This window comes from Astatotilapia calliptera, chromosome 6 (assembly GCF_964374335.1).
Source record: "Astatotilapia calliptera chromosome 6, fAstCal68.1, whole genome shotgun sequence".
NCBI classification, from domain to species: Eukaryota; Metazoa; Chordata; class Actinopteri; order Cichliformes; family Cichlidae; genus Astatotilapia; species Astatotilapia calliptera.
In genome coordinates this window covers 22,393,709-22,418,654 of record NC_137427.1, presented here as the reverse complement: position 1 = coordinate 22,418,654, position 24,946 = coordinate 22,393,709, and the positions used below count along the sequence as shown (strand labels likewise).

The window sequence follows — 24,946 nt, the reverse complement described above, 5'->3', positions numbered from 1 at the left end:
CGGCAAGATACAGTCGGGCAAAAAAGTATTTAGTCAGCCACCGATTGTGCAAGTTCCCCCACCTAAAATGATGACAGAGGTCAGTAATTTGCACCAGAGGTACACTTCAACTGTGAGAGGCAGAATGTGAAAAAAAAATCCATGAATCCACATGGTAGGATTTGTAAAGAATTTATTCGTAAATTAGGGTGGAAAATAAGTATTTGGTCACCTCAAACAAGGAAAATCTCTGGCTCTCACAGACCTGTAACGTCTTCTGTAAGAAGCTTTTCTGTCCCCCACTCGTTACCTGTATGAATGGCACCTGTTTGAACTCATCATCTGTATAAAAGACACCTGTCCACAGCCTCAAACAGTCAGACTCCAAACTCCGCCATGGCCAAGACCAAAGAGCTTTCGAAGGACACCAGGAAAAGTATTGTAGACCTGCACCAGACTGGGAAGAGTGAATCTACAATAGGCAAGCAGCTTGGTGTGAAAAAATCAACTGTGGGAGCAATCATCAGAAAATGGAAGACATACAAGACCACTGATAATCTCCCTCGATCTGGGGCTCCACGCAAGATCTCATCCCGTGGGGTCAAAATGATCATGAGAACGGTGAGCAAAGATCCCAGAACCACACGGGGGGACCTGGTGAATGACCTGCAGAGAGCTGGGACCAAAGTAACAAAGGTCACCATCAGTAACACACTACAACGGCAGGGAATCAAATCCCGCAGTGCCAGACGTGTTCCGCTGCTGAAGCCAGTGCATGTCCAGGCCCGTCTGAAGTTTGCCAGAGAGCACATGGATGATACAGCAGAGGATTGGGAGAATGTCATGTGGTCAGATGAAACCAAAGTAGAACTTTTTGGTATAAACTCAACTCGTCGTGTTTGGAGGAAGAAGAATACTGAGTTGCATCCCAAGAACACCATACCTACTGTGAAGCATGGGGGTGGAAACATCATGCTATGGGGCTGTTTTTCTGCCAAGTGGACAGGACGACTGATCCGTGTTAAGGACAGAATGAATGGGGCCATGTATCGTGAGATTTTGAGCCAAAACCTCCTTCCATCAGTGAGGACTTTGAAGATGAAACGAGGCTGGGTCTTCCAACATGACAATGATCCAAAACACACCGCCCGGGCAACAAAGAAGTGGCTCCGTAAGAAGCATTTGAAAGTCCTGGAGTGGCCTCGCCAGTCTCCAGACCTCAACCCCATAGAAAATCTGTGGCGGGAGTTGAAAGTCCGTGTTGCTCGGCGACAGCCCCAAAACATCACTGCTCTCGAGAAGATCTGCATGGAGGAATGGGCCAAAATACCAGCTACTGTGTGTGCAAACCTGGTAAAGACCTATAGTAAACGTTTGACCTCTGTTATTGCCAACAAAGGTTATGTTACAAAGTATTGAGTTGTACTTTTGTTATTGACCAAATACTTATTTTCCACCCTGATTTACGAATAAATTCTTTACAAATCCTACCATGTGGATTCATGGATTTTTTTCTTTTTCACATTCTGTCTCTCACAGTTGAAGTGTACCTCTGGTGCAAATTACTGACCTCTGTCATCATTTTAGGTGTGGGAACTTGCACAATCGGTGGCTGACTAAATACTTTTTTGCCCCACTGTATATATATTAGTGCACAGTGTAGCTAAGATACTATGGAATAATCTCAGTGAGAAGATAAGATAAGATACCTTTATTAGTCCCACAAGTGGGAAATTTCATGTAAAACAAAAACAAGCAATGGTTTGAATTAAAGTAATGAATAAAAAATAAAGAAATAAAATAAATAAATTTAAATAAACAGAATTTAAGTTTCAACAGCAAATAGCCAAAAATTCCTGTAAATTTTTCATTGTGCAGTAACACAAAGATTAAAAAAAAAAAAAAAAAATCTGGTTGATTTTCAGTTTGTGATATTGCACGATTTATCATTCTATAAATAGTGACTATTAGCAAACTGTGACGATAAAGGGATTATCTGCATAATGTGTATTCCAATAAAACCAGCTTATCTGCTTATTTTCCCAGGAAAACATTGCCCACATCATTACACTACCAACATATTATCATCCTAGCTCGTGATAAATCCCATTTTGTCAGATGCCAACATAACCAACAAGTATTGCCATAACCATCCTGATTTAGGGAACTACAAATACCACATTAGGAAGCTGTGGTCTCACGTTTACCAAGAAAGGTTAACCAGAAAACTATGGTTTACACCCAGTTTGGACCTTTGTGGTTAAGTGTCCAGTTTTCAATGAACATTTTCCTATTTCCTTAAAGGTTTGTTTTTTTTTTACTTTAGTATTGTGGAGCCAATTGTGGTTGTAGGTCACCTGCCTCGTGTTATAAGTACAATATGTGTGTATCCTGAGATGTTTTCTGCTTACGGAAATTGTAAGTAATGGTTGTCAACTCCAACTAGTCTGGCCTCATCAATAAGGCATTTCTGTCCACAGAACTGACACTCACGTTGTTGTGTGTGAAAATCTCAGGAGATCAGCAGTTTGTGAAATAATTAAACCACCCCTTCTGGCACTGTCAGTCACGCCATAGTGAAAGTCACTGAGATCATATCAATTTTTCTCACCCCTCTGGAACATGAACTGAAGTTCAGACTGACATTATCATGCAACCAATTAATTACTGAACTTGTATCATTTGTATATGGAAACCATATCTTTTTTTTAAAATTTATTTAAAACATTTCTGGTTTAGATGGATTGTAGATTAAGTCTTTTTCCTTTTTCAGAATTTGCTTTTATTTCATCTCAATTATACCCACAGTATTCAAACAATTGCTGTAATTTATTAACTTTACTAATTGTTGTAACCCGAGGTCGGGTTTGGTCAGTAAGGCAACCCTTAGATTAGATTCTAGTAGTCCAGAGTGGGGGGAAATTACTTAGAAACAGGGGCGATTTTAGCCAGTTTTTGAATCATAGCACCCCCAAAGACTTCTTACTTTTTTTTGACAATATTTACTGTTTGCGACACACTACTAAAATATAAAAAGCATTCAGTACTTGTTTGAGACGTAACATTTTAACAACGAAAGTATAGATAACTCCCCCCCCCCCAAAAAATGGTTTGTTCCAGCTCGCCTCTCCCCTACCGTTGCTGCAAGAGCGATGGTGGCTGAGACGCAGCGGATCGGAGGTGTGAGTGCTTGGCTTAAAACAGGACATATTAGCTGCATTTAACCTTCAGTTACTCTTTATATAGTTAGGTAGGAGTCAGACCATGTTTCTTTTGAGCTGAAAAACATTACACCAGGTAACCTGCAGTGTTGGAAACGTGTTTTCCGACGATGTTTGCTACCCTACAATCCGTCCTACTCTGTAGTAAAATCAGCGACATTTGACCGCCCTGTTGCTCCCATTAAAATTTATATAACCTATTTAAAATCTAAAACTTAAAATTGTCTGTAGCCTGCTGTTGTTACCACTGTCCTATTTGAAATGGAATGAGGGAAGTTTGTTATTTTGTCATATGTGCATGTGCCAAGATTAAACCCAGGAGCAACATTCAGGTAAAAGTGTAAAATCAAATGATCCGTCAATCAAGGATAATGTTGGATCAGTGTTTCAATATTTATTTCTTTTATTAGATGTTCATGTGGTTTGGTTATTTGCCTTTTGGTTGAAAGTACACTGAGAGAGGACTTTTTTTATTAGTGATCTTAATAGTATTTGTTGTCTCATATTAATGTAATTTTTTTCATCTAATTGAATACAATCTATTTGTCAGTCCGAAGAGGGAGAGAGGAAAGAGGGGAACGTGAGGAGAAAGGTCAGGAAGAACCAGGTAAGAACACAGACAGGGAAAAGTGACAGGCAAAACAGAAACTGTTAAACTGCTTGAGAGACTTGACCACCAAACAGTGATAGACAGATTTGCCAGCCTCAGGTGAGGCGACATAGGTTAAAAGAAAAGAAAAAATCTGCAGAGCCATAGTAGTATCTGCAGTAAAGATCTTTTCATACATTGTGTACATTGTACCACAGGCAAAGTTGCCTCCATTTTTATAATTTTATTTTGTACATTTGTACATTTCAAGGACTCTATTTTTGGAGTGTATTTTTATATATCTGTATTGTATTATACATACACATTAAAAGTGAATCTCTGTCCAAAAAATGCACTCAATTTACTTCTTACTCACTATGAGCATCATTCATTATTCTCCCCCAGTAATTAAGGTTAGGATATGTATTTTTTTCTATTCCAATCCATTCTTCGTTTGCAGCATTTAAATAACCTTGATCAGATTTGATGGTTTTGTTACAGACTTAAAAAAAAGTTTTTTGCTTTTCTTTCTCAAATATGGGGATTAAGTTGTGTTAAAATGTACAAAACAGTGATGTCATGTTTTGTGACGAGGACCAAGGCACAGAGAGACTTGATGAATTTAAGAATCTTATGATTTAATAAAGAAATTTGCAGACTTACTCAGAGATGGTAAAATTATGATGACTGATAATGGAAACGAAGACAACAGACGATGAGGACAGGGAGGAACAGGGGTTTAAATGCACCAAGGAGACAGTCACAGGGAACTCGGGACAACTGGAGACATTTAAGGGTGCAGGGACTGACAGACACGGGGAAGACGTCTCATCGTGACGAGTAAAGTTTATCTTGCCTGGCTGGGCACAGCACCCCCAAAGCTCTGATCCTAGAATCGCCCCTGCTTAGAAATCAGTTGTATAATAATATCTATAAAGCAGATTTTTCTTTGTCTACAGGCTGTAATAATTTCAAAATCAACAAACTATAAACAGTTTTATTAGCCATGTGTTTTATTTCCAGCCTCAAGATACCATGGAGCTTTTATAAAAGGTAGGTAGGTAAATGCATCTAACTAGCAACATCGCCATCCTTAAATATAAATTGATGTCTGCTACCCATAATGTAACTACATTATGGGTAGCAGAATTTACAGTACAGTATCTTCATGCAGCCTTTGAATAACACAAAATGACTATACTTCAGTTTGTTTTGCAAGACACTTCACATAAACATAAATCAGCAGCACATGTACAGACCATATCTAATTTACAAATGCTATGAATTGGGGAATAAGAGTTTTACAAGAGTAAGATTCGAATTTCTAGTTTATAAAATTTCAAGTGCTTTCCTATTCCACTCTGGTCCTCCTCCTTGCATCTTTTCTTCCGTCTCTGTGTGTCAAACATGAACATGTTTTCCTTTTTTTGCCTCTCCCTGGGAAATGCAAACAATTTGTGACAAACTGCAGAAACGGTTTTGTTTACTGATATATACCGAGCTGTTTGAAAAGTTGCATTTGAAATCACCTGTCACTTCAAGTTATTCAGTTTATGCTAGCCCCACTTCTATAGTGCTAACTTAGTGATGACGTACTGCGACCACAACTTTATTTATATGTGTACCATTAACACATCACTCTCATGCACATCACAGGTATGAGAGATGTGTTGTGTGTTGAAGTGGGTGTGGAATAATACTATTTTCCTATTACAGAGCAAGTACCTCAAGAACCAAGGAATTCCAGACTACAGTAAGTATTTACATGGGAGTTTTTTAATATTTACTTTATTGTTTCACTTGAACGCTTATGGTATAATTTCAGTTATAGATCATGATGCAGCTGCTCATCTCATCATCTGTAAAGGGGAGATTCCACATATATTTCTAAAGCAGTTCTACAAGAGAGTTGTGTTTGGGTGCAACAAACTTCACTGTCTAAGCCTTCCATGTTCCCAGACCCTTGAATATTCCATAAAACGTTGGTGTCTGAAAACAGTTGCTACGACTGTCAACTGAAATTGTTCTTCAACCAACACCTTGTCTTTATGGCCACATTGCTAAAAGCAACCTGTCAGCAGCACATCAGGAGCAGCTGCAGTGTCTACATTGGTTCCAATCACTTATGTGATTGTTGTGCACTCAAAAGCATAAAAGTGTTTGTTACACTGCACAAACCTAACACACGAAATCGATCTGGGAGGATTTAGGAGCCTTTTCTGGCACAGTCCGTAGAGACCCAAGTCTGTCTTGTTATAAGACTGAGTATACAGTTAAACCTGTCTCATATTTGTTATTATTATATTAAACTTAATTCCTTCACTTGTTTAAGTTACCTCCCCTACATCATTCACTCCTTAGTTTCCTTGTAGGTATATGTGCAAGTTAAGGAAAAGCATACCAAAAGAAGATGACTTTGTGACACTTAAGCTGTGTCCACACAGGAAATGATTTACAGTGGTGCAGCAAACAAATATTACCAATAAAAATGCAGTAGAATGGTGATTAATATATAACAGGGTAGTAAATACGTTAGAGAATTGCCTAGGCAACCAGAGGCTGGAATTGTTACAGACCAATTGTCAGCTTCAAATGTGATGCCCGACAAGCAAATCACTTCCTGTGTGGAAGCACCTTGATGCATGGTAAGTACTGAGTACTGCTGTGCAAAGATTTCAGATATGCAACCCCCCACAGATCTTTGTTCTTGTCTAATTTCAATCTTTTTAATATGGTAATAGTTCACAGAAAAAGGAAAATTATTTTAAAAAAGAAAGCCGGACATTTGGTGGGGTGTAAGCATTTTTGATGGCATGGTCGCTCAAGTCTATGTGTTTGTGCGTGCGCTTGTAACAGAAATTTTAGATTGAATTCATATTTTGGCAGTGTGCCATTTGTAGCCTTGCATCTGTGATCATGCTAGCAAAATTAGAATACAAAGCTAGGTACACACTGTGCAGATTTTATTAATCTTGTGTCCATTAACTAACATTACATTCCTGCATAGCCAGAAATGGTCCCTTCACACAATATGGATGGTCATGTGCAATTCATGGTAGTGTTTTACTCCCTGCAGTTCCAAAGCTGAAATTGTGCTGCTGTTTTTAAAGGTTAATTTAAATTGTGATTATCTGTGGGGCATTACTGACATTTGTACCATATCTTTTTTTTCTTTTAATTGATTTTGTTGACAGTATGCCTCCAATTACATGTCTCAGGTCTTACAGTGATAATTTTTGTCGGTATTAAAAGAATATGTATATATTAAAAAAAATTATTTATTAAGAGATCTATTTTGTTCTCCGTGACATAGCATAAATGTACCAAGCTGTGACGCCAAAACCAAGATGCATTCTATACCATTTGTTGAATCAATAAATGAAACAGAAAATGACAAAATCCTCACTTAAGAAACTGAAATTTCCAGTGGTTTGCACCTTTGCTTGTTAAGTGCCATTGTGGAAAAAAACGTCCAAATTAATGACAAGCTTTATTTTAACAGACTGATAAATTTAGTGCAAAAGCTCAAACGTTAAAATAGAGTATTAAAAAATGGTTTTCTGATTACAAAGGTAAAAAAAAAAAAAGCCACAAGTGGAAAGTATGAAGTAAAAACTAAGAACACTGAGCTGTTTGCTAAAAAGTGAGATTAATGCATTAGCTGAGTCATAAAAGTGGCCCTCTTATCCTGGATAAATTGATCATTTACACCGAACACATAACCTGGTCAGGAGCTGGTTATGTTCACAATTTCAATTAAAAATTCACAGATAATAGCACATTTTCACCGATTTTGTTATTTGAAACATGTTTTAAGAGCAAAATAGATTCTCAGCTGGGAAGCAGAGGTGTGGACTCGAGTCAGACTCGAGTCATTAATTTTATGACTTTAGACTTGACTTGAAAAAATGTTCTAAGACTTGTGACTTGACTTGGACTTTTACACCAATGACCTGGGACTTGAATTGGACTTGAACTGGTTTACTTGAAAAGACTTGATATTTCACCCCAAATATAAAATTTAACACGCATATTATATAGAAAGTGTGCACCATTAATTCAATTCATTCATTCATTTATTCAAACCACACTCCGTACGTATGTGTGCGTGAGCTGTAGCACAGACAATCAAATTAACCAGATTTTAAAAAAAAAAAAAAGGCTGCAAGGAGATATGTTTTTTCAGGTACATAAACTATGAAGTAGTCAACAAAAACTGAAATGCAATATGCAAAACATGCAAGAAGAGAATCACAGACAGAGATGGAACAACTTCCAACTTTCTCCGACGGTTGAAGTTGCATAAAGAATGGTAGGTGGTGCTTCTCTTTTGCTACGATGAGATAGCTGACTTCATCTAACTAGCAAATGTTGTCCATGCTCCGTTGGTGATACAGTGTTGTTTTTTTTAATGTGTATGATATTTTTGTCATGCGATTTTAAAGCTGGTCCTACAAGCGCATCCAAGAACAACATCAACATTTTGCACTCCATACTGTACAGTAATGCCACTGTTTTGCACATGTCTCAACTCTGTATATTTTTATATATTTTATTTATTGTTTACTCTATTTAATCTGTAAAATATGTGTATATATATACACACACACGTAGAAAAACATTTAGTATACACATCCAGAAATTTTTTTTGCATATACTATTATATATTGTACATATATTTATTAGTTTCAGATTTAGCCATTCGTATATTTTGCCTGTTTATGTTATTGTATTTTGCACAACTCTGTTGCTTGTGAAGCTCGCACACAAGAATTTCACTCACATGTACTGTACCAATGTACCTGCACATGTGATGTGACAATAAAAGTGATTTGATTTGATTTGATTTGAAGAATAACAACATGCAGCTTATCTCAGAACTGTCGGTGAAAATTATTCTCGGAACTAAGTTTAATTGAGCTGCATTTTAAAGAGGTGCAATTTCACAATTTGTGTATATTTTCTAAGTTCACTATTTTGTCATGTGTTGAGAAACACACAGATTTAAAAATTACATGGTCTAATATTTACATTTAGCATAACTGCAACATGCTTTTTTTCTTTCTTTTTTTTTTAAAGACTGAAAAGGACTTGGAATTCAAAGTTTCAGACTTGTGACTTTACTCGACTTTTACACCAGTGACTTGAGACTCCACTCTGACTTGCCTGACATTACTTGAGACTTGGCTTGTGACTTGAGGATAAAGACTTGAGACTTACAGTACTTGAGACTTGCATGTTTTATAGGTGTATGTTGTTAAGGTGTAACTCATCAGCATCCAAATGAAACCAAGATAGAACATTATAGCTGCACAAACTGTTACATTGTTTCTGGAATGAGCATATATTTGTTTGGTGGTGCAGAAAATGTATAATTTTATTATATTTCTTTACTCCTAGCTTAGTCTCTTTTCCACTGCTGGAGTTGCAGCTACTAGACCACAGAAAACCCACTAATATACATTTAATCAATATCTTATTTTTTTATCTAAATGCAAACTGAAGCAATTTTACGTCTCCATTATTAGGCTGTGGAACAGTTACCTTTAATGTTTAAATGCATTTAAACTTTCAGGCCTCTAATGTGCAGCTATCATATTAGAAACAAACAGCACCACCAAAAGCAAACTCAGCCTCTAACTCTCGCCCTACCAGCATATTTAACATGTATGGACTACTGACAGGGATCTCTGGGGACATCAAGAATAATTTACTGTGAGAATCAATGATAGGAGCAAAATAGTAATACCAAAAAATATTACTTCTCATGTTAGTATTAGTGACACATACTCCTCAAGAATTGCACTTTATAATCAGAGTATAGCATCAAGTCAATAAAACTTCTGGGATATTGATCTAGTCACTTAAATAGAGAGTGTTGTTAATCAATTTCAGCTTCTTTGGTGCTAATTACATTAACAACAGGTGCACTACAATAAGACAACCCCCCAAAACAGGAATGGGGAGGTAGGTGGAGGCCACTGACATTTTTCCCTCCTTATATTTTCTGACTATTTTATCACTAGTTTTTTCATTGGTTAGGATCTGTGTCCCTGCTGGTAGCATGAGGTGATACCTGCACCCTACAAAGGTCACACAGGTATACAACTCCTCCAGGATGGCACATGGATGGGGTACGATCTGAGATCCTCGTGTCGGTGTTGTTCCCACATCATCATAATAAATGTTGTTCCAGGTTCAACCTTGCAAGTGACCAATCACATTGTTGTGACGTCATACTTTTGCGACTTCGGAAAAAAAATGCCTTAAAAAAATCTACTTAACTTGCAAGAAACCGCATCTGTCCGCCAATCCAGCAATTTGAATTCTTTGCATTTCAGGATACTGTTCTTTAATAAACGGTAAGCAATATACATATTGTCCTTGCAACATTGGAATTTCATAAATGAATGAATCGCTTGGCTTGCAAAAGTATGACGTCACAACAATGTGATTGGTCACTTGCAAGGTTGAACCTGGAACAACATTTATTATGATGATGTGGGAACAACACCGACACAAGGATATCAGATCATCCCATGGGTGGGTGCCATTATCAAAAGGTTTGCGGTTTTCCAGCACACTCTAAAGAGCAGCGAGTAGATTCCAGGACTCAGGCAATTACTTTAGTAGAGCTAGACGAGGCTTATAGAAGGTCCTTAACCAATAAGCAGGACTGTTATCTGCTGTTTTGTGATGACCCCTGCCAAAGCTACAAAATGGACTCCAGCAGGCCACTGCCGTGAATGTCTCATCCCAAACAATCAATTTGGTCAGTTTCCTGTAGTGGGCCCAGTGCTTACTGCCTGGCACTGCAGAGCCTGGATAGCAGAATTGGCAGGTCCATCACTGATGCCCTATGCTTTTCACAGATGAGAGCAGGTTAAGCCTGAGCATATGTTGTGTGGACTTTACCTCACAGCATAAAATACCTGGCGGTGACTGTTTTTATTTGATGCTATATAAATAAAGCTGAATATGTAACAGGTGTTAAAGTGCCTGGAGAAGCTGTGGAGAACATTATGCTGCCTTTAACATCGTTCAGCATCACTGGTTTGGTGGTTGGTCATTGATGGTGTGGGGAGGTATATCCATGAAGGTATGCACAAACATCTACAGGCTAGATAGGGGCACCCTAAGTGCCATTAAGTATCGGGATGAAATCCTTGGACCTCAAGACACCATCTGTAGTGTCATTAGGAGCACATAAGGGGCCATACAAACTACTGAGTACCACATTAAGTTGCTGCAGTGAGATTTTGGTCAAATAGACTGCGGTGTAATGTTTTCATTTTGATTTTCAGGATGTCGTTGAATTCAGTCCTTTGTAGGTTGCTTATTTTAATTTCCATCCAACGATGTGGCATCATTTCATTCCTAATATAATTAACCAGTCCAAATATTAAACATAGCCAGCATGATTTTTTTCTAGTGAGATGCGATGTATTTTTATTTTGTTTGAGCCGTATTTTTAATGAATCTGAAAAAAATATTAATATAACATGTCATATTATAGCATTTTATATAATAATAATAATAATAATAGTAATAATAGTAACTCAATATTATTATTGCATGAAGTTACAATTATAGTTTAGTTTTCAGTAATTGTGTTCAGTGTTTGTATTTACAGTGGCTTGCAAAAGTATTCGGCCCCCTAGAACTTTTCCACATTTTGTCACATTAAAGCCACAAACATGAATCAATTTTATTGGAATTCCACATGAAAGACCAATACAAAGTGATGTACACGTGAGAAGTGGAACGAAAATCATACATGATTCCAAACATTTTTTACAAATAAATAACTAGAATAGAATAGAATAGAATTCAACTTGTCACAGGTACAGGGCAACGAAATGCAACTAAAAAGTGGGGTGTGCGTAATTATTCAGCCCCCTGAGTAAATACTTTGTAGAAACAACTTTTGCTGCAATTACAGCTGCCAGTCTTTTAGGGTATGTCTCTACCAGCTTTGCACATCTAGCGACTGAAATCTTTGCCCATTCTTCTTTGCAAAACAGCTCCAGCTCAGTCAGATTAGATGGACAGCGTTTGTGAACAGCAGTTTTCAGATCTTGCCACAGATTCTCGATTGGATTTAGATCTGGACTTTGACTGGGCCATTCTAACACATGGACATGTTTTGTTTTAAACCATTCCATTGTTGCCCTGGCTTTATGTTTAGGGTCGTTGTCCTGCTGGAAGGTGAACCTCCGCCCCAGTCTCAAGTCTTTTGCAGACTCCAAGAGGTTTTCTTCCAAGGTTGCCCTGTATTTGGCTCCATCCATCTTCCCATCAACTCTGACCAGCTTCCCTGTCCCTGCTGAAGAGAAGCACCCCCAGAGCATGATGCTGCCACCACCATATTTGACAGTGGGGATGGTGTGTTCAGAGTGATGTGCAGTGTTAGTTTTCTGCCACACATAGCGTTTTGCATTTTGGCCAAAAAGTTCCATTTTGGTCTCATCTGACCAGAGCACCTTCCACATGTTTGCTGTGTCCCCCACATGGCTTGTGGCAAACTGCAAACAGGACTTCTTATGGTTTTCTGTTAACAATGGCTTTCTTCTTGCCACTCTTCCATAAAGGCCAACTTTGTGCAGTGCACGACTAATAGTTGTCCTGTGGACAGATTCCCCAACCTGAGCTGTAGATCTCTGCAGCTCGTCCAGAGTCACCATGAGCCTCTTGGCTGCATTTCTGATCAGCGCTCTCCTTGTTCGGCCTGTGAGTTTAGGTGGACGGCCTTGTCTTGGTAGGTTTACAGTTGTGCCATACTCCTTCCATTTCTGAATGATCGCTTGAACAGTGCTCCGTGGGATGTTCAAGGCTTGGGAAATCTTTTTGTAGCCTAAGCCTGCTTTAAATTTCTCAATAACTTTATCCCTGACCTGTCTGGTGTGTTCTTTGGACTTCATGGTGTTGTTGCTCCCAATATTCTCTTAGACAACCTCTGAGGCCGTCACAGAGCAGCTGTATTTGTACTGACATTAAATTACACACAGGTGCACTCTATTTAGTCATTAGCACTCATCAGGCAATGTGTATGGGCAACTGACTGCACTCAGACCAAAGGGGGCTGAATAATTACGCACACCCCACTTTGCAGTTATTTATTTATAAAAAATGTTTGGAATCATGTATGATTTTTGTTCCACTTCTCACGTGTACACCACTTTGTGTTGGTCTTTCACGTGGAATTCCAATAAAATTGATTCATGTTTGTGGCTGTAATGTGACAAAATGTGGGAAAGTTCAAGGGGGCCGAATACTTTTGCAAGCCACTGTATATGATGAAACCATTTGGGGTAATTTAGCCCCAAAACAAAATAACTGCCCTGGGTCTGCCCCGGGGCCTCCGTCACATTTCCAAAACACCTGACCTTGGAGGTACCCAGGAGGTCATAGGCTGGCACCACCCCAGCCAGCTCATATCGAGTGAAGGCATAGGGACTTTAGTCCCAAATGTCTAAACTCCTCATCCTATTTCTAAGGCCAAGACCAGGCACCCTTCAGAGAGAGCTCATTTCTGCTGTTTGCATTGGCAATATTGTTCCTTTGGTCCCTTGCCACAGCTTGTGACCATAAATGGGAGACAGCATCTGTAGATTCAGCGTCCACACCAGCCTGTTCATCGATCATCTGCTGCACTTCCCCTTCACTTTTGAACAAAACTCCAAGAGCAGCAACTCATTGCTGATCTGGAGTGGGCACGCTACCTTTGTTAAACTGAGAACCATGGCCTCAGACTTGGAGCTGCTAAATTGCATCCCAGCTACTTCACCCTCAACTTCAAATCACCCAAGTGCGACTCAGAGGTCATGGCTCGATGAAATCAACAGAACCACATCATCTGCAAAAAGAAAACTGTGATAAAAATTGGTCTGCTCTGTCTGCCCAGTCTGATTTACCGCAACATGAACCAAGCTCTTCCTGTGGTTGTACAGAGACCAGAAACAACCAAAAACAGCTAAAGCTAATCAGACACAAGAGGCAGTTTGTAGCACACAATTTACCTCATGCTGTGCTAGCATGTGACAGCAGGAGGAAACTGTTGATACTTTCCTGTTGTGATTCAGCAGCAACGGTAACACCTTTTCCCAGCAGATCTTCCAGCAGAGAGTTGAACAGTCACATCAGCAGGTGATGTTTTCCTCACTCCTGGGAGGGTCATCACTGCTCAGGTTGTGGCTTGTAATGTAGCAGCATCAGCTGTCCTTTTCATATGAGGCATGCCCAGGGCACATCCCAGTGCTCTTAGGTACTGTAGGTCTGGATGTGTTGCCCACATTCTGCCAACTTCCAATCTGGGAAGTTCTGCATCCGGATGATTAAGACAGCCTTGATGTCCAAGTCTTTCTTATTTAAAATCTTAAATTTAGGATTCAGGGCAAGCATTAAGCAAATCAATATTATAATTTATTAAAACTGTTTAGGAAGAAATGGTGCATTTAACTAAACACTAATCAAACCAGAAAAGAAAGTAATAATATAAACTTATTAAGAACAAATTGATTGAAGTCATAAAGAATTGAATGTTTAAAAATGACCTGTAGGATATATCAAAAATATGTCTGCACGGACCCCACTCGGTGGGATGAGTGTTAAACAATTAATTGGAACTAAAATGTTTATTTTATGCATAATCCCAAGATTAAAGATTTTCTGCAGCATTTATCTCATCCTATTTTTGGCAGTGTTGCATTTTATTTTTTGAGTCCTTTATATTTAATCACCATTTTATCATCATCACCTGATAATGTCTCTGATTGTTGACGTTATCAGATGATGACAAAGTGGCACTCACAGGTGGTGAGGAAGAGTCACCTAACCCAGAGCCAGGTAGCAGCCAGAGCAAGTTAATAACCACTGTCATCATATACGTCATTTCCAAATGAGGTTTTAGGTTTGGTCAAAACAGACAATGCAAAGAGAAGCTAGCTTTGTTGAAGTTCCTTCATAGTATTTCCCTCTGTATTACAAAGTAGGCTTTGAACTTATTCAGGTAACTTCAGCGTTAAGTCTCGATTTTCTGTACTATGAAGGTGGTTTCCATTCTTACTGAGGAATACATCATGGTAACTTGGGTTCACTTGCTGTGAGCCGACAGTTACCTTCAGATGAAATCATCTGCCACCGATTTGTCAATTCGTCACCATTCCTCGAAGACTCCTGAACTTCCATGGGCAAGTCAGTAGGAGGCCTTTGTTTGTTAATAGAGTCTAAGGTCTTTTTTTGTTGTTGTTCTATAAAGATTAATATATGATCGATCCCAATGCAGGAAACCTATTTGTACTTGCTGATCTCATATCGCCATGCCCGTAGACTAAGCCTACATCTGGTTTTATTCTGGTTCTTTATTGTTTCAGACTGATGAAAACCAACAGGCCTGAAAGAATACACATAAATAAATAACACTGTCTTTTAAACATATTTTTAGTTAAATACTGCATTATAATCCATCATGAGACTACACTGAAAAAAAGGAATTGGCCATCTATTGGATTTATGTAAGCATCTTGTGTGTATTTAACACAGTTGCCTCATGCTTTAAAATTAAGTGTAACTATATAGTGTAGAAACTACATGATATGCAGAGAGGGCATATTAAATTTTTCCTATCATGTTCGAGTGAAGTAAGTCAATAATATAGCAATGTTAAATCTCACGACACCGCATCAAGATTTCATTTCGCGCGCTTTGGATCATAGTTTGAGGAAGGCATCCATCTCAGTCACGTCAAGCAGCCACCTCTACTTTTTGCAGTATATACTGAAAAAGTAAACTCTGTGGTTGTTACATTTACAAAAGTCTAACTTGTAATTTGAAACAAATAATTTTATGTTTCTATGGTGAACGTAATTAAATCATGTAGGATCTGTATGAAATTCAACAACTTAATTTGTTCTTGTTGAGAGGACATGATAGTAAGAGTGGTTAGTTGCTGAAATGCACAAGATCACATGAGATCTCAAACTCCAGGAAAATTACTGGAGTTATAAGAGGCAGACAACTAACACACACCACGTGTATGCTATCGCTATTTATTGAGGTTTAATCTGTCCAAGCCGGGTTTGATGGTGTGGTGGTTTGTGCGCTTACCTCCCAACAAGAAGGTTGCTGGTTCAAATCGACAATCCGGCTAGTTTGCAGTGGATTCTCTTTGGGAACTCTGGTTTCCTCCTGCAGTTATTAGAGTTATGTTAATTGGTGATTACCCATGAATATGAGTGCAAATGGTTGTTTGTCTCTATGTGATAAGCTTGTAAGCTATCCAGGGTGTACCCTGCCTCTTAACCTATCAGTTTGGGGTTATCCCCCAGCCCCCCTGCAACCCAAATAAAGCTAGGAGGATGGAAGTCGTTCTAAATTCATTGGATTTTTTATGTTAACCAGACTCTAGACTTTGTTAAACATTATGTAATATGAAGACAACATGTAGTATTTAAGTAACCAAGTAGTATTGGGGTAAAAGTTATTGAATAGTGCTGGAATAAAATGACGAAATTGTGAGGGATTAAAATATTCTATGAGCTCAACTTACTTCATCTAAACATGTTTCAATCATGTTTTATCAACACAAAATGCACAGGTTTATTGAATATGAATAAGTTGTGGTGATTTAATTCAGTTGTTTAAGTTTCTGCCAAAGCAAAACAGTTGTGTGCAACCAATGTCAACTGAATTAAGTAAATCCATTAAGTAAATGTTCTTTTTTCAGTGTATGAAGTAAGCAATGTCTTTTTATGCAAATTTTTGTTGATGCAAATGTTCAACATGTTTTTAATTGTGTCTCTTTTATTTATTGAAATTTGTTTCAGCATTGCAAAAATATTCAAATGATCAGCATGCTTAGGAAAAAATATTGGCGAGAAATGGTTGCTTCATTTTTAATATTTATCTATTTTCTTGAACTTTGTTCTTGTGGATATCACGGGCCTCCTTTTCCAGGGTTGGTTTTTTTTTTTTCACATGGGCAGTTTGTGGAGTTGATAAAGACTTACTGCCCTGTCTAGTGGGACACTAGAGTGCAGAATAGGGCAGAGGTTCTTCCCTGCTTGCCCCGCATCTCTCTTTCCTCCCCCTACTTAGATCAATAACAACCTCCTTAGCCATAGGTGCTCTCCAGGGAGACAGACCTGGAGACTTCCCTTGTCAGCTCGTTGTCTGCTGACTCTGCCAGAGCCAAGCATTCGAGCTTGACCAATGCGCACAGCCTAAAGCCCTGTTAGGAAATGGAACTTACAGAATGCAGGTATTTTGTCTAAATGTTGACGTGTTAGCACATTTTATGTCTAAATCTCCATTACACAGAAACAAAAGAGAAGCTTGAAAACAACATACAGTATCCCTAACACTGCAAAAGCTGGGCTCTATATGTATAAATATATATAAGCTTTTCCTTTACGACCGACACTGCAAATCATCCAGTGCTTACTTTACATCTTGGAAATAATTCACTGTCCTTGTCTTATCTGATTCAAGGTTTAAAAATAAATCTGTTAATTTAAATTAATTTCTCAATTATGCATTTCATTTATGTTTTTTTCTGCATAAATTGCCACAGTGTCCTTTTTAATTAATGCTGTGATATTTAGCTGTGTGACAACAAACATGACCTTAATCTAACATCGTGTCTACTAATCTGACTTGACCTGTCTCTGCAGGCTGGCACTAAAGATGTCGTGCACGCTGTGAATTCTTTTTACTGTTGCTGTTATTATTTCTGACATGTCAGCATACCTCATATAGCCTTCCATAGATGTGATTCATGTCTCACATGCTTTAATCTTGACAGTTGCATGTAAACGCCTAGCCACGTTCATCAATTAATAAGTAACATTATGGTTTCTTGACAGTTATAGGTCTACGCATAACAAATAGGCAAATACATACACAGATGATGCATCCGACATGGGATTGGGATATGATACCCTTAGCAATTAGCAATTAGTTCTGGGAACTACATAATAAACCCAGGAATCTGAAGAATTAAAATCCATATGAGTATAAGGTACAAAATGTCATGGAAATCCATCTAGATTACTATAGTCAAAATTACTCGTGATTCTCGTGTTAGCAAAGGGTTATAGTGGGAGGAATGGTTTCCCTCACTGATGACTGTTGCATGCAAATCTGGAAGACTTGTGCTTTTCAGGCACCCAGACTAGTTTTCTTTGGTTTGATTGTGTCGCAGTTATTCTTTGTTTAAGCCACAAATTCATCTGTTCCATTTGGGTTCACTTAGTTTTAATAAGTGAATGTAGCAGTTTAACATTATTGCTCCCCTGAATGAGCCACGCATAACAGGTAATAGGTAACTGAGAAACTTTATTTGAGCATTAAAAAATGGTTCTGTCAGGAGAATTAAGGGTAAATCTTAAATTCGGTTTCCCTAGAAGTTTATACTTTCATTCACTTAGTGTTGAATTGATCTGGAGTGATTGGTTGAGTTTTCTGGAACAATTTCAACAAGGAATTTAATAATACAGTAAGAAGCTGGTAGATTCAGCAACCTCTGGCTCTACAACATAATAAATAAAACTCAAAGCACTACAACAGTTACTACAGATGTGATGGAAGTAGCCTCTGCGCACATGTCAATAAGGGTTATATTGAACATGAACAGCTTCAAATCACACCTCACGACCTGCAGAAATACCAAGAGGAGAGAAAAAGAAAGGAGTGTGATTAAAAGAGAATGGAGTAAATGAAGAGGGCAAGCAGATATTTGAATTTCACTACCTGCAATAAACTGTTTTTATGTATTTCATCATTTTAGAAATTGCATTAGCATACTATCTAGAGGTGTATGAATAAAACAGGGAGCATATGCATCTAACAGTTGCATGCAGTACATCAAACACGAAAGAAATGATGCTCCTAATGCACTTTTAAAGTAAAGAAACTAGTCTTACAACCCACACACTTCCCCTCTTACTCAAAAAGATGATGATGTATACATCTGTTGTCCTGCTGATTCAATACACAGAAAAAACATTACCCACAACAAGTGCTGTGTTATTTGCATAATTGATGTATATTCTAACGTTGTTCTCTCATAACCATAGCATATGCTCAAAAAAGTGCACAAATAAAACATGAAGTTGTTGCAGGTGTTTTCTATTTGCTTTTAAGATGTCCAAACTTGTACTGCTCAAGGACCGATGTTCAAGATGAAATGCCATGTCAAAGAATATCGGGCGCAAATATGATTTTAAAGCTTCTGGAAGATGGTTTATGAGTCATTTTAGTAGTTAGAATATATTATAGGATATTAGTAGGGCAACACAAGGTCATACAGTAGTGTGTTTCCATGTATTCTCAGTAGATCTCATAAAAGGCACACAGTGCAAGCAGGCCACGGAGGTTGCCAGCGAGATAGCAGCGGGTCAGCTTTCAAAGCACCTCACACACAATCACTGTACATGCTTGCGCTGCACTCTGGAGAGGATAATCCTGGGGGTAATGAAGAGGAGCATATGTCTCCCTCTTTCTGACATGAATTCTCAAACATTTAAAGGTCAGTAAGAGGTCGGACCTCTATACGTTTGATTTAGAACTGTATGGTTTTTTTTATTCTACCAAAAGAAGCTGTGCAGTTACAAACTGCATGCTGCTTTGCATTTCCAGGGGCATTTAATTACTAGAATAGGAAATGCTTGATTTTCTTTTATTGAAACCTTATCTGTGTTGAACTTGTTACATTGCAAGCTTCAATGATGCACTGCTTTGTGAGTTTCAGAGTTCTCTGGATCTCTTCTCCTGTTTATTTGCTCTTTTTGGCTACAACTCTTTAACTTAAAATCATGTGTCCAAGAATGGTTTCTACAAGTTCAATCTCTGATGTGAAATCATCACTAGTTGTGCCCATGTATTCATGGTGATTGTTCAGACATAAGCAAATACTGTCATGGTCCGGAGTCTGTGACTCCGTGTTTATGTTTAGTTTATTATTATTCTGTGGTTTTGCTTACCTTGAGTGTTTGTACTCTTCTGTTTCATGGTTCATGTTCCTATGTTCTGTCTCCCCCAGTCTGTGTTAAGTTGGTGTGTTATGTCATTACATGTATGTGTTTCCTGTTTTACTTTGAAGGTCCGTGTCTGTTCTCAGTGTGTTCAATTTACTTTTCCCCTGTCTCGTCAGGTCGGATTACTCCCAGCTGTGCCCTCCTTTTGTGTCTCATCCCCTCGTTATCCTTCTGTGTATTTTAACCTCGTGTCTGCCTCTGTTAGTTGCTGGTTCGTCTGCGTTATTCCCCTCCGTCATTCTGTGTTTATTCCTCCGGCTTCCTGGTCATTCTCCCTGCAAGGCACCCTCGTTCGTGTTCTGGCTTTGTGTTTAGTTTTAGTTTTCCCAGTTTAGAGTTTTTACCGTTCTGTTTCTCGCCACCCTTTTTTGTTGTACTTCACCTGTTGTTAATAAAGCTCACCCTCCACTTAAGCAGTCTGCATCTTGGGTCCGTTATTAATCCACACGGCCTGCCTCGGCACCCCGTGACAAATACAAGTTTGTTTGAATTACTGAACTTTTTTTAGGGGCTGAATTTTTCACCTTATCCTAAAAAAATAAGAAATAAATAACTGGCAAAAAAAATACTGAAACTTTTTCATTTGTTTGCTTTTCATAGAATTATCTACTTTTCAAAGCTGCACATCTACAAATTATTATGTAATTTTCGACCTCCCTCCAAGAATTTCTTTTTTATTCCAATAAGCTTCCTGGGTAACTCAAAAAGTCTGAGAAACAGTATATTAGCACCATTTAACTGCCTGCAATTTAACAAAAAAAAAATAGATTACAATTTTGTAGCACTTCACACTTTAGTTGTAAGAGTTTAATCACTACCTCACACATCTAATTTGTAGGTTGATGCTGTGAATTGAGGATGATCCAACTAGTGATAGGAGCGATACCAATGTATTGGCATCAAATCAATAATGATAAAATTAGTGCTTTAGTTTGTTTCTCTCCATTAAGTTCATTACATTGCTCACCTTTCATCACACAACTCGTCCCCCCATGCTCTGTTGTGTCATGTCAGCAGAAAGAAAAGAAGAGCATTGGGTGGAAAAAGTTTATAGCTGTAAATTAAAAAACTGAACTGGAACTTCTACATATGGCACAACAGCACCAATTTATATAAACTTGTGAAAACATGTTTTTTTTCCTGGAACAAGGAAGAAAAGAAACAGAGAAGAAACAAAATCTCAGGCAGACCACCAGCAGAAGCTTTCAGAAAGACAACAAATATCCAGATATTACAACTACTAAAAGTGATGTTTCATTCACAGCTCCTGTTGAATTTTCTATCTGACTGAGAGAGTGAAGTAGTGAAAAGTTTTATATCCAAAAGTGATAGAAAAAAAAGTAATCTAAAAAAAAAAAAAAAGAATAGAACTATGCAGAGTAGAATTCGTGCTAATGGTAGTGCAATTATCATTAACAGACTGTAAATCTGCTGGTCATCATAGTTGTTACCTCAACAGGCTCATTAGTTGGGGACTATGTTCAGACATTCAAACAATATACTCATCCCACTGAATTATGTTAAGTGAATTATTTTAGTTTCAATGAAAAAGTACAACTCAGACATGAAGTATGAAAATGCCTGGATATAATAATCCTTTTGTGTTAACTGTCAAGCCGAGTTATTTTTTATTTATATAGCACATTTAAAACAACAGAAGCTGATCCAAAGTGCTCTTCAGGTAAGTGCATTTCAATTCCAGGTTTTCAAAAAACACTGTTGCAAAATACTTGAAAACCTGTCAAAGATGTTTTGTTGGTTTAACTAATTAACGATGAAAAGCAAAAATCAAAGTAATTTAGTTTTCTCGTTTCTAATGTAGCATTTGTATGATTTCTATGATCACACTGCTGTTCAAACTGCTAACAGTTAACAGCATGCTGCCGTTTCAACTCTGCTCTCTGGCCAGTTATGTCCTAAAGAATGTCTTTATGTCTTAAGTTATATCTTTTTGCAGAGTGAATGACTAAAAGAAGACTCCCTCTGAGCACTCTGAACTATATGTTTCAGTCATGCTAAGCACTGTAGCAGGGCACCTTGTCCAGTCTTACTTGCCAGAAGGCTCTGCAGCTGTAGATAATTCATCAGAAAGTCCAAACCCCCTCGACAGCCAGCAGAGCTCTGCTTATTCTCATGTTGTGGCTCAATGCCAGAGATGAAACACTTAAAGCTACCATGCTGTGTCTTTTTAGAAAAAAAGTAAAGCTAATTACAGTGAATTACTTCTAAGTGACAAGTTTATTAGCATGACAGTTTGTCAGAGGAGCGCCCTGACTTAATTCAGCAGTAAGTGAAGGACAGTAGAGCAACTCCAATTGGATTTAGCAAAATCTAGACCAATGCTGTCAGCATATTATGCAGATAATGATGAGGATGTGTCCGTGCTTATAGCATCGCTGCTACATGAATCCACATGGCAAATATTATTCATCCCTTCTGGTTAGCTTCAGAGGAGAGACCATGCCATGATACGAGAGCCACTCGAGTCTCATCTCTTTGTGTGCCGTGACCAGTAAAACACCATGAGCAGACAATTTCTTGGCACTGAGTTTGTTTCACAATGCATCTGTAATGCAGTGAATTAGCACACAGTTTTAAGAGATATCTGCACTTTTAGTTGGTAGAGAGGCATATCATAGTAGTTTTTAGTAAATAAACTCAGCCTTCTATCACAATTAATATTTTAAAAACTAATGTCTGCATTTTTTATGATTTTGTTGGGACTGTCAATGATAAAAGGGTTCGGTCTAGTATTTCCATTCACATATGGTTTTGCCAGGTTAGCCATCATATACTGTTTTTGTTGTAAAAAGTAAGAGCACACCTGCTACTTGATACAGTTTTTATAATTAGGTAAATACAACTTCAGCTCAACTATGAAAATTGCATGTTAGATGTGTCATAATAAGCACATCCTTGCTGCATCCATAGGAATTAAGAGGGTAAGTAGCAGGCAGGTACTGCTAATCAGATGTATTACATTCACTGATCATCAGCAACTGTGAGCAGTTTCATTGCATTTTGGCAGATTGCTGTGCTGGAGCATTCAGGTTTGCATTAACACGGTGCCAAAGAGGAAAGTTATCAGCATCGACCTCAGAAGCAGTTGTTGCTGCCCATCAGTCTTGGATAAAGCCATTTCTAAACCATTTACAGTTGCCACTGGACATTCCTGCAAATTGACCCCAAGGTTGGACCACACAATGCTCAGAAACAGCAAAAACCCAACAGCATCATCAGAATCTAAAGGCCACAGTTAGCAGATGAAATGTTAAATTTAATTACATGTGAGGTTTAGGCTGAAGAGCGAGGTTTTATTTGGAGAAAGACTTTTTTTTATTGGAAAAACACACAATAAACCATGGCAGCTTAGGGTTGCAAAATTGCATCTGAACAAACCTCAAGACTTTAGGAACAATGCCCTTTGAACAGACAAGACAAAGTAGAGAGTGTTTGACCTTAATGCACAGCACCACATTTGGAGAAAACCAAACACAGCATTTTGGCACAAAATCCTCATACCTCATACTGTCAAGTACAGTGGTGGAGGGGCAATGATTTGGGTTTGTTTTACAACCCGCGGGACCTGGGCATCTTGCAGTCACTAAGTCAGCCAGGATATGTTCTGTACACCAAAAATCTCTGAAGCAAAATGCAAGTTTGTCTGATGACTAGAGCCCAAGCACAGCAGCAAATCTCCAGCAGAATGAATTAAAAAGAAAAGAATAAAGTCTTCCAGACCTCAGCTACCTGAAATATGTGGTTTGACCTTTAGACAGCTGTGTATAAATGAATGCCCACAAATCTCAACAACCCAAAGCAACATTTTAAAGAAGAGTGGGCAAAGATTCCTCCACAACAATGTGACAGACTGATGAACTCATGATGACAATGAAGGTGATGGTTCTACAAGCTACTGAATCATGAGGTGCACTTTACCCCAACCGGTCGTGGCAGATGGCCGCCCCTCCCTGAGCCTGGTTCTGCTGGAGGTTTCTTCCTGTTTTTCCTTCCCACTGTCGCCAAAGTCCTTGCTCATAGGGGACCATATGATTGCTGGGTTTGTCTCTGTATATTTTATTGTAGGGTCTACCTTACAAAAAAAGTGCCTTATGGCAACTGTTGTTGTGATTTGGCTCTGTATAAGTAAAATTGAATTGAATTGAATTACTTCTGAATTTTGTTAATTTTTGTTAAATAGTTAAAGAAGCGGTGTAATACACTGTGCATTGTTTTTCATCTGAGGAGTCATCTATATAAATTTAAGACCTGGTTTATTATGTCCTGATATGTAAAACTTTCAAGTTGACAGAGGGGGTACTTTCTTCACAACTTCAAATGTGACCACATTTGAAATGTTAAAAATCTGTTTCCATACTCAAGGTCAGCATATTACAACTGAAACATCCCCATTTTAAGATTTTAAGACTGGTCCAATTCACCCACTTATCTTCACTTCCCATCCTTACTAATGACAACTTTCCATCTTCTACGGTCATATTCACTCTTATTATATTCTGTATTGGGATTTACTGCCTTTTCCTTAAATACATTGACTGGATCAGCTGTTGAAGGTAAGAGTCTTCATTTCTCCAGATTTATCGAGTAATTTAATTAATGAAAGAGAGGAGAAGAGGTTTAGATGGATTTTTAGACTTTGACTCTGGTGTAGCATGAGCTATGGAAAACAGGTTTAGAATAAATATATATATAAATATAAAGGTGGCATACTGGTGTAATTAATTTTTAATGATTGTAGATTAATCAGTTGCGTGCAGAGTTCACCATGTTAACAAGGAACATTTTCCAAATGAACCCTCCACTTTCTGTGGTTCTGTTACGACCATTAAACTGCTCTTAAGGAAAGATGCAGAAAAAAACACTGTAGTGTTGTCTGGTCTATCTCTATACACGCAGACTCTTTCACTGAAAATACATAGGAAAATAAAGTGTTTTACCGTCTCAGAGAAACCTAACCTATTCCTGAGCCCTAGATGCTGCAGTAAAGAAGGACCTGGTATGGTCTCTTCCAGCACTTTCACAGCTCAGCATGAATCCACTCTGCTAAAAGGCTCATAATAAACGTCCAACACTTTCAAAAGCTTCTCCAAGCGGGGTGAAAG

The 24,946-nt window shown here is 38.2% G+C and overlaps 1 long non-coding RNA gene across 2 annotated transcripts; it reads left to right on the top strand.

Moving 5' to 3' along the window:
* The first annotated feature begins 2,932 nt into the window (after window positions 1-2,932).
* Window positions 2,933-7,175, top strand: LOC113024221 (uncharacterized). Of its 2 annotated transcripts, none has more exons than XR_013909450.1 (5): window positions 2,933-3,276; window positions 3,751-3,807; window positions 4,813-4,842; window positions 5,506-5,542; window positions 5,615-7,175. It is a non-coding gene; the product is annotated as an uncharacterized LOC113024221 (long non-coding RNA). The 2 variants fall into 2 exon arrangements; XR_003272642.2 differs by having other exon boundaries at window positions 3,105-3,159.
* Window positions 7,176-24,946: the final 17,771 nt, after the last annotated feature.